General features: G+C 37.9%; 1 protein-coding gene and 1 non-coding gene across 5 annotated transcripts in view; both read right to left on the minus strand.

Annotated features, from left to right (window-relative positions):
* The window catches only part of Eya1 (EYA transcriptional coactivator and phosphatase 1), a 308,539-nt gene that overhangs the window by 181,939 nt on the left and 112,085 nt on the right, over positions 1-14,515 (minus strand). The gene's annotated exons all lie outside the window — the stretch shown is intronic.
* Positions 12,465-12,628, minus strand: LOC141421911 (U1 spliceosomal RNA). Its single transcript, XR_012446601.1, has one exon. It is a non-coding gene; the product is annotated as a U1 spliceosomal RNA (small nuclear RNA).

A 14,515-nucleotide genomic window follows, 5' to 3' on the forward strand; every position in this document is an offset into this window, starting at 1 on the left:
TCAGCGATATTTCTGTTCTTGGGGATCATCCCATGGCTGCCCCACATTAAACATCAGAAGGCAGGCAGTCTCTGCTCCTAAGGTTGCCTGGTATAAGTAAAAGTCTATCAATCACTGCCCACCAGTGTACGTACTCTCCCAGTCTATAAATTTTGGTAGGACTGGTCCATCCTGAAAAAACCACATGTATCAACAGGCAGGTTTCTACCTTTTGAGGCCCCTTAAGAAATCATAAATTTGTGATCTTCCTCCCTAGATCTAGTTCAAGGCAAAGTTTTCCTCTGCCCCAGAATACCTGCTCTTTCTCAGATTCAAGAAGATAAAGTGCATAGCTTAGTATTTATTACAAGCTGAAACAAGGGGTGAGTATCATTCTTGGTTCACAACTGCAAAAAAACTTCAAGACACCTGAGAATGAACTTAACATAAAATGTATGAGGCATTATGAGGGAACTGGGCACCAGTGGCTCATGCCTGTAATCTTAATGACACAGGCAGATAAGATGTGGAGGATCACATAGTTTGAGATTAGCCTGGGGAAAATAGTTTGTGAAATTCTATCTCAACCAATAGCTGGACACAGTGTCAGGCACCTGCCATCCCAAACTGTGTAGGAGACTGAGATGAGAAGAATCACTATTTCAGGCCAGCCCAGGCGAAACGGTTTGTGAGACCCCATCTCAAAAAAAAAAAAAAAAACAGTTCAGCATGGTGGTGTGCACCTGTCATCTCAGCCACAGCAGGAAGCATAAATTAGGAGCCACACAGCCTGGGCAAAAAGCAATACCCTATCTCCAGAATAGCCAGAGCAGAAAGGGCTGGAGGCATGGCTCAAGTAGTAGAGCACTTACCTAAAAAGCTCAAAGCCCTGAGTTTAAATCCTAGTACCATACGTAAAAGAAAGAAAATAATAAAATATTATTAAATGTTGTATACTCAAACACATGAAAATGTAGCATGTCCCAAGATGGAAAACTTTAATATTCTAAAATTACTTTTAAAATTAAAATTTAATATATATCATAATGGAAAAAAGTTGGGCATGGTGGCATGTGCCTGTCATCCCAGGAATAGCGAGTAGTATAAAATAGCTGGATCATGGTCCAGGGCAGCTTGAACAAACTGTGGGGGGTAGGGGGGATTAGACAGCTAGGTAAAATTATTTGTGAGTTTATATGAAATAAAATGTATTCAAGAATATCCCTTGAAATTTAATTGAAGAATGAGGCAAAACTTGATTTTCCAGATAATAACAGTTATTGTAAGATTATGCTAATTAAGACAGCATGCTTTGGGCAGAAGAATATATGTAGAAATTAGTGGAACAGAAGAGAAAGACCAAAAATAAATCCAAATTATACATGGATATTAATTTATGGCAAAGATGGCATTTCAATTCAGTGGAGAAAGTAGGGTTTATTTAATATATGATGCAAGCATAATTGGCTGGAAAGAAGGAAAGTTAAATTTTGCTTGCAAACTCTATGCAAAAATTAATTCCAGATGGATTAACAATTCAAGCATGAATGATTTTTTTAAAAAATTAAAAAGTAGGATGCCATTTGTACAAGGCTTGAGTAGGTGAGATAGTCTCAGGCAAGATAAGAAACCCAAAAGATAAAAATGAAAAGATAAACAAAATTAAGGGTTTTAATTAAGGGTTTTAAACTGTTGACTGTTGTATGGCAAAAGGTCGCCCAACTGAAGTGGGAAAATATTCGACATAAATTGGGTTAACGATCATAAACAAGCAAAACTCTCCACACTGAGTAGAAAAGGACAAGCAATCCAATACAAGATTGTTCAAATTGTTCAGTCAGGTAATTGGCAGAAGAAGAAATCCAAGTGGCCAACAAACATTTGAGAAGAAACACATCATTATCGGCAAACCAAAAAACTGCCCCCCAACACACACACACACACACACAAAGTGTTCTAGGGGTAACAGACACTGCTGGTAGTGAGTGAAGTTGGGGAGGAATGGTGCTAGCAAGAGCACAAAGATGCCACATAGCACACTGGAGGGGAGAAGAATACTACAACAGATTGGACACATAAACTGGCAGTATTTTTTAGCACAAACTTCAGTTTGCAAAGATAGGTTAGTACTACAAATCCCACTTTTGAGAAAGTATCCTGTTAAAATGAGAAGGGATAGTATCTAAGGACTTTCACTGCATAAATAATTTTGGCAGTGGCAAAAAATGGAATCTGCTTTGCCACCTGACAGTAGAGAAAAGGATGGGTAAATTATGAGATGAAAAAATTGCCTACTGCCTCTAAAAAAAATGATAGGGCCATGCCTGTAAACCAAAGGGATGTCAATTTTCAAGTATAAAAGCAAGTTGCAGAGTAACACATATACTATAATACGAGTTGAAAACAAAAACAAAACCTTATTAATATAAATGGAAAAGGGTAGGAAGCTATGAAAGCCCACTCCCAGATGGTTAGCACTGGTTTCTTCCAGAGAACAAGAATGGAGGGAGGCTGACAGAGGGTTAACTTTTCTTTATACATCTTTGAATTGCTTCACTTTTGAAAGTGCATGCCTGGTTTTTGTGACATTATAAAACATTAAAGACTTTTTTATATATAAATTTGCCTTTCTGTGGGGCGCCAACTGTTGTAGTCAACTTGTCTACGGCGCAGAGCTGAGAAAGCACCATGAATTCAAGTCGAAAATGGTAGTGGGTCCAGATGATGAAGGATTAACATACTTTAGCTCTATTTGGGAGTCTTTCATGTTCAAGAAAGAAAGTGGACCTAACCAGAAATGTACATTTTAAAAAGTAATAAAATTTTAGAGTAGGAGTAGAAGATTTTGAAGGTATCCATATCATAGTTATTTTAAAATCCCAAGAAGAGAAAAAGGAAGGAGAATCATGGTTTTCTTATTGCTGGTTGTAAGCCATTCATTGGCCTTGGAATGACTTCAATGGCTTGCTGAACTTTTTTTTTTCATTTTTGAGAAATGAAATAGAATAGAAAATACCAAAAGGAATTGCACCTAATAAGGTTATCATTTCATGAATTTTTCAGGTATATGGATATTCCCACATACAAGTGCATTTATATCTGATGGAAAATATTTCTAAAATATCTAAAAAGCACTGTTTTTAGAGGTGAAGCTAACAAAACATATCACTTGTTATACTGTGAAGTGGAGGAAGATAGAATCAAATGATGTTGAGGCTCAGCAGATTAGAAAATGAAAGGATAATACACTTTATTTGATTTTACACAGCCACAGTCTAGGCTGCATCTCTTCAGTTAGGTCTACTCCAAGGTGCCTAAATAAAAGTAAGATCCAGCCCATTCTTACAAATGAGAGTACTATATAGGTGTCAACATGGTACCAGATCAGACATTTCAGAAAAGTGAATGGTCATAGGTATAACACATTATTATTTTTCCTTTTCTGAATCATTGCCTATTCCAGAGAATTGAGAGAGAAAGAGAGAGACAGAGAGAGACAGAGAGAGACAGAGAGAGAGAGAGAGAGAGAGAGAGAGAGAGGGAGTCATATGTAACAACCAATACTTCCTTAAGCCCATGAACTCATCCTCCTTCTTCTCTCTTTTTGTCTTCTTGTCTCTACTCAACATTTTTTCTTGGTAGCTATCCATTGCTTTCACACAGAATTTGAATCTACCACTTGCTCTCAGGACAGAGTTCTAAGAAATTGTTATTAATGATTCATTCCCTTACTGGGTCACATGGTGGTTTTTGTCATCTAGTTCAGAAAGGTGGAGAAACTTATTTTATTGTTGTTTTCCTTGTCTAGCTCTATGTCTGGTGCACATCAGGCAAAAAGTTGGAATGGGTGAGTAAATGGATCTATGCTATGCACTTATTAGATTCTAACTCTTTCAGTTTCTTATAGTCTTTGCTTCATAAAAGTCCATCATTCCTATATCTTAGCTTCTATCTGAATCTTTCTCCTTATTGTTTGATTAGCATGTGCTAGCTTTCCATCTACCTTTTACACAAACAAAAGCAATTTTTTATGCTATTTTCTTCTTTCCTATTACTGCCAAGCTTTCTGGAAAGCCAGTTTAGTTTTGCTGTCCCTCTTTTCTCAACTTGCATTCGTCCCTCAACAGTTAAAATATGGCTTCCCCTGATCAAATTTCAGATCTAACTATAATTTATAGGAAATATAGATGACAGAGAAGCATATCACATAAGGACATAGTCAGCAAAATGCAGACTGTGGCAAACTCCCACAGAACAAATGATTCAATTTCTTTAGCAACTAATGTATGAATACATCCAAATTCATCACATTGTATACATTAAATATATGCACTTTTTTGGTGTATTAATTTTACTTCAATAAAGCTATAAAATGACAATAACAATAAATGAAAAAAAGGGAGAGCTCAACAGAAGAAAACATAGAATTTAAAGATATTAAAGAATCTCAATGAATGGGCCTTTTCTTGAAATTTTAAAAAAGAAATTTATGACTTTTATGCAAGTAGAAAATGGCAATTATAGAAATTAGCATTCACTATATGTTTGATAATATCAGTATATCTTAAGTGCAAAGAGTAGTATAATAATTATATATTTTTAATTGAAATTTTTCTATGGTAAAATGTGAAAAAGGAGATTCTATCCCCAACATCCTGCCTAAAGTGCTCTGGGAGAGTCCCCAGTAACTCAGATAGCCAACTTCAAAGACAAACATCTTTTCATGACATCATCATACCTGAAACTGCTTCCCATTTCTACATCTTGAGTCTTACATCTGATTTCAAGGTCTCCTCTATTCCAGTTGTTCCTTACTTTCACTGTCATGATCACAAAGTCCGGTAGAATACCACTTGGAGAGCAATGCTAGAATAAGGGGTTCTAAGTCTAAATTACAGGGGTCAGAAGGACTTGTGTGCAGTAGCAAAGCCAGATAAGGAAAACAGAATCCTATTCTAAAGCCAATGCCAAAGGTAAAGGAGCTACAGTTTAATTCTTTAGAAAGAGTGAAAGACCAGCATGAAAAGAAGTTGCTGCAAAGGAGATAGTTTGGAGGTTCAGAGGTAGAATGAATAAAAGATGAGCAAAAAAGTCAAAGAGATTACTTTTTTAAAAAGTGTGCTGGAGTTACAGTCTTAACTCTACAGCACCAGCGTGGTGGTGGTGATGACAGCCCCAGGTGCCTCGTCAGGCAGCAGCTGGCCTCCCAGACAAGAGCCTCACGGGCTCCTGCTGGGCCACTTCAGTTGCCCCTCAATATCAGCATGAATTTGAGTGCCTTCCATATGCTCAGTGTATTATCCAAGATCTGCTGCTCATTTTACTTCACACCAATTGTTCTTAACTTCTTTTGGGTTGTGAACTCCTTTGGGAATCCAACAAAAGGCAAGGACCATTTCCCCAGGATAAAGGGCCATAAACACATACACACAAAATTTGGCATGGGATTTACTTTATTGCATTAGAAATTTACTCCAAATATATAGTCTATAAAACAATCTTATTTATGCCACAGTTTTTCTGATTATAGAAAAAGAAAATGGCAAATTATATATGTAAAAGTTAACATAATTTTGTTCAAAATCAAATCTCATTGATTTTTAAAATATTTTTTGTAATGTTACATTGTGTTATCTGTGGATCCTCAACTGATTTTGAATTTTCATTTAGTTAATAACTAGAGTTAAACATCTTACTCCTAAAGATATGTAGCAAGAAAGAAATGGTTTTACTTTGTTCCTTCTGTTAGATGAGGTTTTCTAGAAACTGAGTTTCCTAGAAAGTCGACTCGAAGATGATTGGCACACAGTATATTTATTGGGGGTGCTATTGGGATGGACACTGTGGAAGGGTAGAGAAGAAACTAAGATTGGGCAGAGAAAGGAGATAACTGCAAGGCAGCTCCCACAAAGGCGCTGCCTCCAGAAGGAAGATCCTAGAGTTATCCTGAGTTGGGCTACAGATCAGACCATCAAATATCCACATTGGCCAGTCACTGGATACAAACTACCATGAGAATGGTGACCCTTGGCTGACCCTGTGCTTTTCAAGATAATTCATGAAGAGAACTGATAGTGGCACTCCCAGAAGCTAGGGGAGTAAGTCCTTTATTTCCAAAGATTTGGGCAACAAGCAACAGTATCTTCTACAGGAGGCTTCTGTTAAGAAAACCTGAAATTCTTTAAGACCCTTTGAATTGAATTCTTCTTCTGTCATTTCCTTTATACCTAAGTCTATCACGTCATCTTTGACAAGGCTTAGTCTTTCTAATTTTAATGAAAGAGAAATGGCTAAAGCTTTATCATTCTTGCCTCTAGTCTATTAGTACACTTTCCTGACAATAAAAGGTATCACATTGAAACCTATCTGCAATCCCTTCTCCTCTTTTGGAGAATGGGACAGGAAAGTTTCCTAAACCTGTTTTGAAAGAGTTCCATCAGGTCTCAAATATATGTGTTAACTTTTCCATAAAGTAAGCCAAGTCGTGTTGGAACTCTATCTGATCAAATACTCTGAGCATGGCCTTCCTGCTCACTTGGAGAAAGCAAAACATCTAGTTGGTAGTTACATGCTTTAAAGCCTTGATCTCTGGAAAACCTGGGAACTTCCTTTGGAAGCAGAAAAAAGCCATATTACTTTTCCATTTATGAAACAAAATTTCTGGAAAACACTACTCAAATCTGTGGCTGTGACCAAGTTCAAGACTCTGAAATCAAGATGATCATTTGGGAAATCCATCCTAAAATGTCAAAATCTGACATGTTCTAGAACATGCGGATACCCATCTGTTCATAGAAGACCAATATTTTCCTATGAACAAAAACTTAAAAACAGGAATTCTTTTTGATGACATTAGTATGTACACAACAGAAGAGAAGCAGAGGTGTTGGGCTCTGAGGGACTTCAGTTTCACCTGAGCATTCTGAAGGGAATTAGGTAAGTATCACTGAGTCATAGGTGACATACTACAAGGACAAGCTCTCTTCCTCTTTGGCCATGTCCAGAGCACTTAAAAGCTCTCAGTAATTGGTTCACACCAAAAGAAAATTTCTCATTAATTCTTTTGTTTGGATATGAGTCAACTACCTTATCATAACAACAACAAAGCTCACACTTGTTGAGGACCGCCTCTATGCCATCTACCATTCTCAATGCTTATAATAAATGGAGCATTACTCTTAGTCCCATTTCTATAGGGAAATGAGAAGACTGGTTGAGAGAGAAATTTAAAAACTACTCTAAATAACTAGTAAGAGCGAGACGAGGATTCAAAACTACACAGCTTGACTTCAGAGTCTGTCTTCTTCTCTGTACTACATGATGTTTCAAGCATCTGTGAGTAACAAATGCGAGTCTGGGAACCATCCCAACATTTTTTAAATTGAGCTTTCTTCTCACAAAAATTCTACCTTCATGGCAAGCTTTCAGGGTGACACAGAAGCTGTTTTTTAGATAATCTGGCTTCATGCTTCAGTACATAGGACTTTGCCACAAAGAAGCACTGGAGCTCCTGTGTGGCATCTTCAGCAACAAAAGTAAAAGCAAATACAGCTGAGCTCCTCACTGATATTTCCCATTTATAGCTAGATCCAATATAACCAGGATAAATTTCTATGATCTTGATGGCAGAAGGTTTTATAATCCCTACAGATAGGAAACTATTCTTGATAGCACAATGTGCAGCTAACAACAAACACACATAACTTGACACCTGTTTAGAATATCTGATAGATATTCTTGGCTTATTCTCCCCCAGATCTATCCTCTGCTCTTCCCACCCTCCCATGCCTCAACTACACCACCAGCTCCCATGCTAGCTCCAGTTGGACTCCACCAAATGGGAGCTCTAGGATGGTCAGAGGGCTAGAGGAGGACTAGAGAGAGGCATTCTTTCTCCACTTCCTACTGCTTTGTGTTATGGTTCTGGCAGACCTGTGTTCCTGCAGAACTAGAGCTCCTCATCAGTGGTCCTTTCTCCACTGTGCCAGAACTCTTAGGATATTCCAACACTGCCAGTGTCTAGATGCCTCAGCATTCTTGATTGGCTTTTAGAATCCTGCCTACATCTATGTAAGTAGTTCCTCAATTAAATATGCTTCAGCTGTACATATAAGTAGAAGTGTATTTCCTGAGGGAATTTCATCTGTTCCAGGCCACAAAAGTATAATGCTACTGTAATGAAAATATTGAGATGCACAAGAAACAAAAACACAATTTTAAAAATAAGAGGAAGAGGAAGAAAACAGTCAATTGGGGAGGCCTGACTCATGACCCCTTATTTTAGTCAGCTTTCCATTACTGTAACAAATACGGAGATGATCAACTTAAAAGAAGTTTATTTTGATGCAGTCCACAATTGGTACATGCATTGCTTTTAGGTCTCTGGTGGTGGGTGGGTCTCATGGTAGGGAACTCATAGTAGAGCAAAACCATTCACCTCTTGGCCAGGACATTAACAAATAAAGGAAGAAGAGAACAGTGTCCCACAATCCCTTTCAAGGACACATCCCCCAATGACCTAAAACCTTTCCCTTGGCTCCACCTCTTACAGTTCCCGCTACTATCCAGCACCAAACAGAGGACTACATGACCCCTTAATCACATGGTCTTTGGAGAATATTCCAGATCCAAACCACAGAATACCTTTAAACTGTTTTTGAGTTAAAAAACCCTGCTCTCTTAACATTCCTGGGTGATGCTTATCCAATTCTTATGATTTCAAGTGTCGTATATAATCTTGTACCCAAAGTGTGGTGACGTTGGCTTCCTCTGAGAGTTGTTAGAAATTCAGACTCTCAGACCCATTCTGGACCTACTGAATCTGAGTTGTATTTAAAGTATGCCCAGTTATTCAGATTCACATAAAGTTTGAAAATCACTGGCTACAAATACGACAACTTTCAATTTTCTTTCTTTGGCTCTCTGGTTCGGGGTGGTGGTGGTACATTTTGCCCACAGGGGCATTTCTCAATGTTTGTAGAAACTTCTGGGTATATTGAATAGACCCTCAACAATGTAGCATACAGCCCTCTACAACAAATAATTATTCAGGGAAAATGTCAATAACGCTTGCGTCAGCCCTACCTCTCAAGCTCCTGACTCATATTTTTGATAGGTGAAAAGATCTGTCTTAATACCTAGAGATAACTCAAATTATGATCTTCCTCCCATCGTCATCATCATTCCTGGCTCTAAGACAAGCACTTAAGCTTGGGCCTCTTCTTTCCTAACTTAGAAATCTGGAAATCATCCTGAATGCCTCCTGCTACCTCACCCAGTAGTTCCTAAGGTCTTCACTTCCACCTCATTTAGGGCCTCAGGGCACATTACCTTCATTGTCATCTACCACAACAGCCTTTTGCTGACTCTGTTGCTTAGCTCTCACTAGGCTCATCCATTCCTCAACCTGAGTCATCTTTCTAAGGTCAGGTGTGACCCTGTAGCCCTCCCTCTAAATGGACAAAATTTAATCTGATCCTCCAGTATTTAGCACTGACATGGCAAAATGACATCCTCTGGATGTGATTTATACAGTATTTTTTAAATTGAGAGCTTTAACATAAAATCCCATTTTTCTAGCTTCTCTTTTAAAAAATCAGAAAATACATCAACCCTGATCCCAGAGCCCTTTCTTTCTTTCCTCTTGCTTTCTCAATTTCTCTCTCTCTCTCTCTCTCTCTCTCTCTCTCTCTCTCTCTCTCCCTCCCTCTCTCCCTCCCATCTCTCTTCTTTTTCTTTTTTGCCTGGGAGTTGAATTCAGGGTTTCACAGTTCTAGGCAGGAACTCTACCACTTCACCAGCCATTTTAGTGTTGGTTAGTTTTAAGATCGGTTCTCACTTTATTCCCAGGCTGGCCTGGACCATGATATTCCTATTTGTGCTTTTCTGTGTAGATGGGGATGACAGGTGCACACCACCATGCCCATTGGCTAAGATAGGGTCTCGTAAACTTTTTGTTCAGGCTAGCCTTGAACCAAGATCCTCCCAGTCTTAGCTTCCCAAGTTTACAGACTTGACCACCATGCCCTGCTGTTATCTCTTTCAATGAGCTCCTCAGTCTGCCCCAGTCCCCCATGAACCTGCCTTGAGCCCATAGGAACTTTGGCTTACAATATAATTTCTAAAAGACTTCAATTTAATTAGTGGCACATACTGGTCTTAATTTACCTTTACTCTTCATCCTTCCGCAACATACAATAGCTATCTAAATAAAAACACACCTTTCCAAATATTTGAACATATACCTTACCTCTGACAATTGAGTAAATTTTTCATTTATTCAGTTAATATTCATTGAATGTCTTAACATATTCCAGACGTTATTCTAGTCAAAGAGGGTCGAGAAGAAAGCAAGAAAGAAAGGAAGGAAGGAAGGAAGGAACGAAGGAAGGAAGGAAGGAAGAAAGGAACGAAGGAAGGAAGGAAGGAAGGAAGGAAGGAAGGAAGAAACTCATCTTCTGGCAGGAGAGGCAGAGGGAACAAGTATCCATCAGATAGTGATGTGTGCTATGCAGAAGAGGAGGAGGAGATGGGGATGAGGGGTGATGGTATGGAGCAGAAGATGCTACCCTGTACAGCATGGCTAGGGAAGCTCTCTCATAAGATGATATGTACAGAGTCTGAAGACAGGAGGAAAACAAACTATGGAGATGACTGGGGAAGAGCAGGGTGTGAGTCCTGAAAGCCAGAACCTACTCAGGAATCTAAGAAAGGAGAGCAAAGAAAGACTGGAGGCTCTTTGGGGAATCCAGTTGTGCAGACCTTGTGGGCCATGTCAGGGACTATGTAGAGTGACATGAAGACCCACTGGAGCATCTGAGCAGTGGCATGGCAGGGGCACCCCTTTTAAAAGGTTCACTGTAGCTGCTATATAGAAAACAAACTCGAGTGTTACAAGGGTAGAAATAGGAGACAAATTAAGGAGTATGACAACAGTCCATTATATTATTACGTACATGATATCAATATCATATACAATAATGTCCAGATCACATGTTCCCGTTCATCTTAAGACAGCCCCAATCATACCAAACAATAATTAATTATGTATTGATGAGGCTTTTAAGAGGGTCTATGTCATGAATTAACATTTATTATCAGAGCACTCACTAAAAACTCACTCCACTGTAAAAAAGTATTTTGCCTTTGAGACACTCAATTTTCTTTTCATGAAGTCTGTCAAAATGACATCATGTCTCAGATTTGCTTCAGCTGTGGAGGCAGAGGTGCAAGGTGACTGTTGAAACCAGACTGGCTATGAGTGGAAAATTTCTGAAGCTGGAAGAGGTCAGTACACTATTCTATGTTTGTCTATTCTGAAATTTTTAGATCACAATTTTATATTATCAACATTAACATTTTCATAAGGGATTATTAAAGGCATACTTTACTGGTTGCATAATTATCCCTATATTTAAAATCGAATCCATGTTTGATATATATGATAGGTGAATGATAATAGAAAAAGCCTCTAAGATGAACTACAAACTACATTAGGAAGATTTTTTAAAAACTAGAAGTCTAGTTTTTAAATACTAGCATATCTGACAGCAGTTCTCTTATCTATTTTTTTAGACACAGTAATTGTAATCTTTATTATAGTAGCTTTTAAAAGGGCCAAAAAGTTATTCCCATTAAGGTTTGCTAGATATAGTAGACTGAATGTATTTAATAAATTGCACCTTCCTTGAAAAGAAAAGGTGATGGGCTGAAAAATGTTTAGCTCAAACATGCATAATTTATAGGCTCCCTGGTGCAAATAAGTGTCTAATAAATAATTAAATTTAATCTCATTATAAGAGTTTTCATGATGGGATAATTTAATTAAATGAAAGCCAAAAGGGTTTCTCAGGGTTGAAGGATGTTAATGTTGCTATATTTGGCTAACGGTCTGGGGATACTATAGTGAACAAAGCAATTCACATGGGTGCATGCATTATTTAATGAATCCCTCTGAGATGGAAGAAAGGACAGATCAATGATAACTTGTCATTTTATCATTGCTTACAAAGCACATTTAAACAACCTAGGGTATGTTAAAGGCAGAAAATATGCAAGAAATGAACACTTCCTTTTAAAAGTAAAGAAGTTATACTCATTATGCTAGAAGTTTTTTTTAAAAATACAATTCTTTATGCACTCCCATTTCTATTTTTTTAATCTACTACTAAAATGAAAATAAATAAAATCTCATAAGCTACTGCAGACTTAGGTCAGATCTGACTCTAAGTGAAAGTAATAATGGATACAGCATGTATATCTGATACTAAAAAATTGATAGCTGAGTCATGAGGGACCCATTAACAAGCTTTTTGAGTGAGCAGAGTTTTGTGCTTCAAGTCTCCAGAAGCACTTAGCCAGACTAGAATAGTAAAATTGTAGTCTAAGTAGTTATCTCAGTTACAGGTGATCATTTATGAGTTAATATGAATGGTGAAAGGCATCATTTTTCTATCAGATATTATTATTATTATTATTATTTTATTCAGGGGAGAGCGTGAATGCAGTCCCCCACTACCACAAATTATGCAGTCGAGTTTCCCACATTTGGGGAAATCACAGGGGTCAGCACATTCGGAGTGCAATGGATAAGCCTCGCCCTGGGAAGACCTCCTTCCTGATCATGGTATCTTCCGTGCCAGGTAAGTATTCAGATATTATTTTTAACAGCATCATTTTGTGAGAGGCAAAGGTGCAAACACCACAAAATTTGAGCCAGGTGATTCAGGCACTTCCCTGTCCCCTACACCAATAACACAGCAAATAAGTAAGTATAGGCATACCCTTGATTTGACTATATATATATAGTCATGGGGTAGCCATGTCCAAATTTGCATTTAAAACAGCACAGAACTAACACATCAGTCTTAGAGTAGTAGGTCTATTTCTGGGGCAACTGGTCCATTCCCTGAAACCTGAGTCATGAGGCTCTCCAAGCCTTGGAAAAGAGGTACCTTGTTTACAGGGAAACTCCTTGTTATCATCAGGGATAAGGAGATAGATGAGCAGTTCCAGGGTAATCAATCAATTCCATTCATGCTGGCTCTGCTGCAAGGAATCCTACTGAAATCTTGATGAATGTTTCTCCAAGATAGAAATTCAGTGCAGTATGACACAATTGTGAACTTCTCCTAGTCCAGATACTTCCTTTTACAATGAGGAAACTAAAGGCCAAGGAAGGTGACTCATTTAAGGCCCTCCAACTGTTTAAATCCAGGGTTTCCGAGTAATAGTATAGGGCTTTTTCTACTATGTCAACTTGTCTTTTTCCTACTGGGCCAAGTTAACAAAAAGAATTTTTTAAAGATGGTATCATAACAATCAGTGTTTCTCAAAATGTATATCATACGTCACTTCAAGCTCAAATATGTTGTGGGGAGGGGAAACTTGTGGATGAGAAAGCGGACATAAATGAGGCAGTGCTTTGAACTGCTGTTGGTAGAGGCTGCTTTCCACTGGGTCTCCTCTAAACCTCTTCCCTCTCTCTAACCCTTGATTAAGACACATGTGATGTCAAAACTAAAGTAATGTGCTCTCTAAAGCTGCTGCCACTGCACCTGCAAAATCAACAGTGGGTTGTGTTGTTCATGTGAAAGGGAGGGGACTGGCAGGCATGGGGCAAAGGGAATCCTAAGATTTGAAAACTATTGGTGTCCATATCTGAGGTATTTTGGGATTACCTAAACTACCAATTTTTTTAAGGAGATGAATTTTTTCCTTAGTGATCTACATCTTTTCAGTTATTTTTTATCTGAATGTCTAGTTTCATTTGATGAAAGATTACTGTATCTGGAAATTTCTTCTGCAATAAATACCTTTCTTTTGGATGACTCAGGGAAAAAGAGAGAGAGAGAGAGATGTCTTTGCTTTGATGCAGAACCTTGTCACACATTTTGCTTTGTTCTAATTTACACAGAAGTTGAATGATAAATCCAATGAGTTTTTCTGGAAAAAGGCAGATGATGTGTAGGGCAAGTTTTCTAATCCATTCTCCCTTTGGGGATGCTAAGGATTTTCATCTCTAGCTGTGGTTTCTCCCACAATGATATTTGGTCATCTACTGATCTTTGGAAATGAGAATGGGTGTAGCCAAGGCATAGAAAGTACACTGCCCTCAGCCGACTCACTCCTGATCTGTTCATAATCAAGGTTTTGTCTTTGTAGTTGTCTGTGCATTGTCAAAGAAAGGAATTTATCTACATATGCTTACATTTTTTGGTATAATACTGTAAGACTAGTATGATTATTCTCATTTTCCACATGAAGATTCTAAGATCAAAGACCTGCAGAAACTCATCCAAATCACAAAAATAAATAGCAAGGTCAGAATCCAAATCTTGTCTTATTTTTTAACTTTCAGTATGCATTTTTCCTTTTACTATAAGATGCTATAAAGTACTAATGTTCAAATAAGGCATTATGTTCTCATATTGTTGTGGTTGGGTTTAAAGCATGTTTGCCACCATTCTAAAATCTAGAAGATCCATAATAGGATCTTCTTAAAAATATTCTTAAAAGCTGAATTTAGATAAAGACA

The sequence above is a fragment of the Castor canadensis genome, chromosome 3, assembly GCF_047511655.1.
Source record: "Castor canadensis chromosome 3, mCasCan1.hap1v2, whole genome shotgun sequence".
Classification (NCBI taxonomy): Eukaryota; Metazoa; Chordata; class Mammalia; order Rodentia; family Castoridae; genus Castor; species Castor canadensis.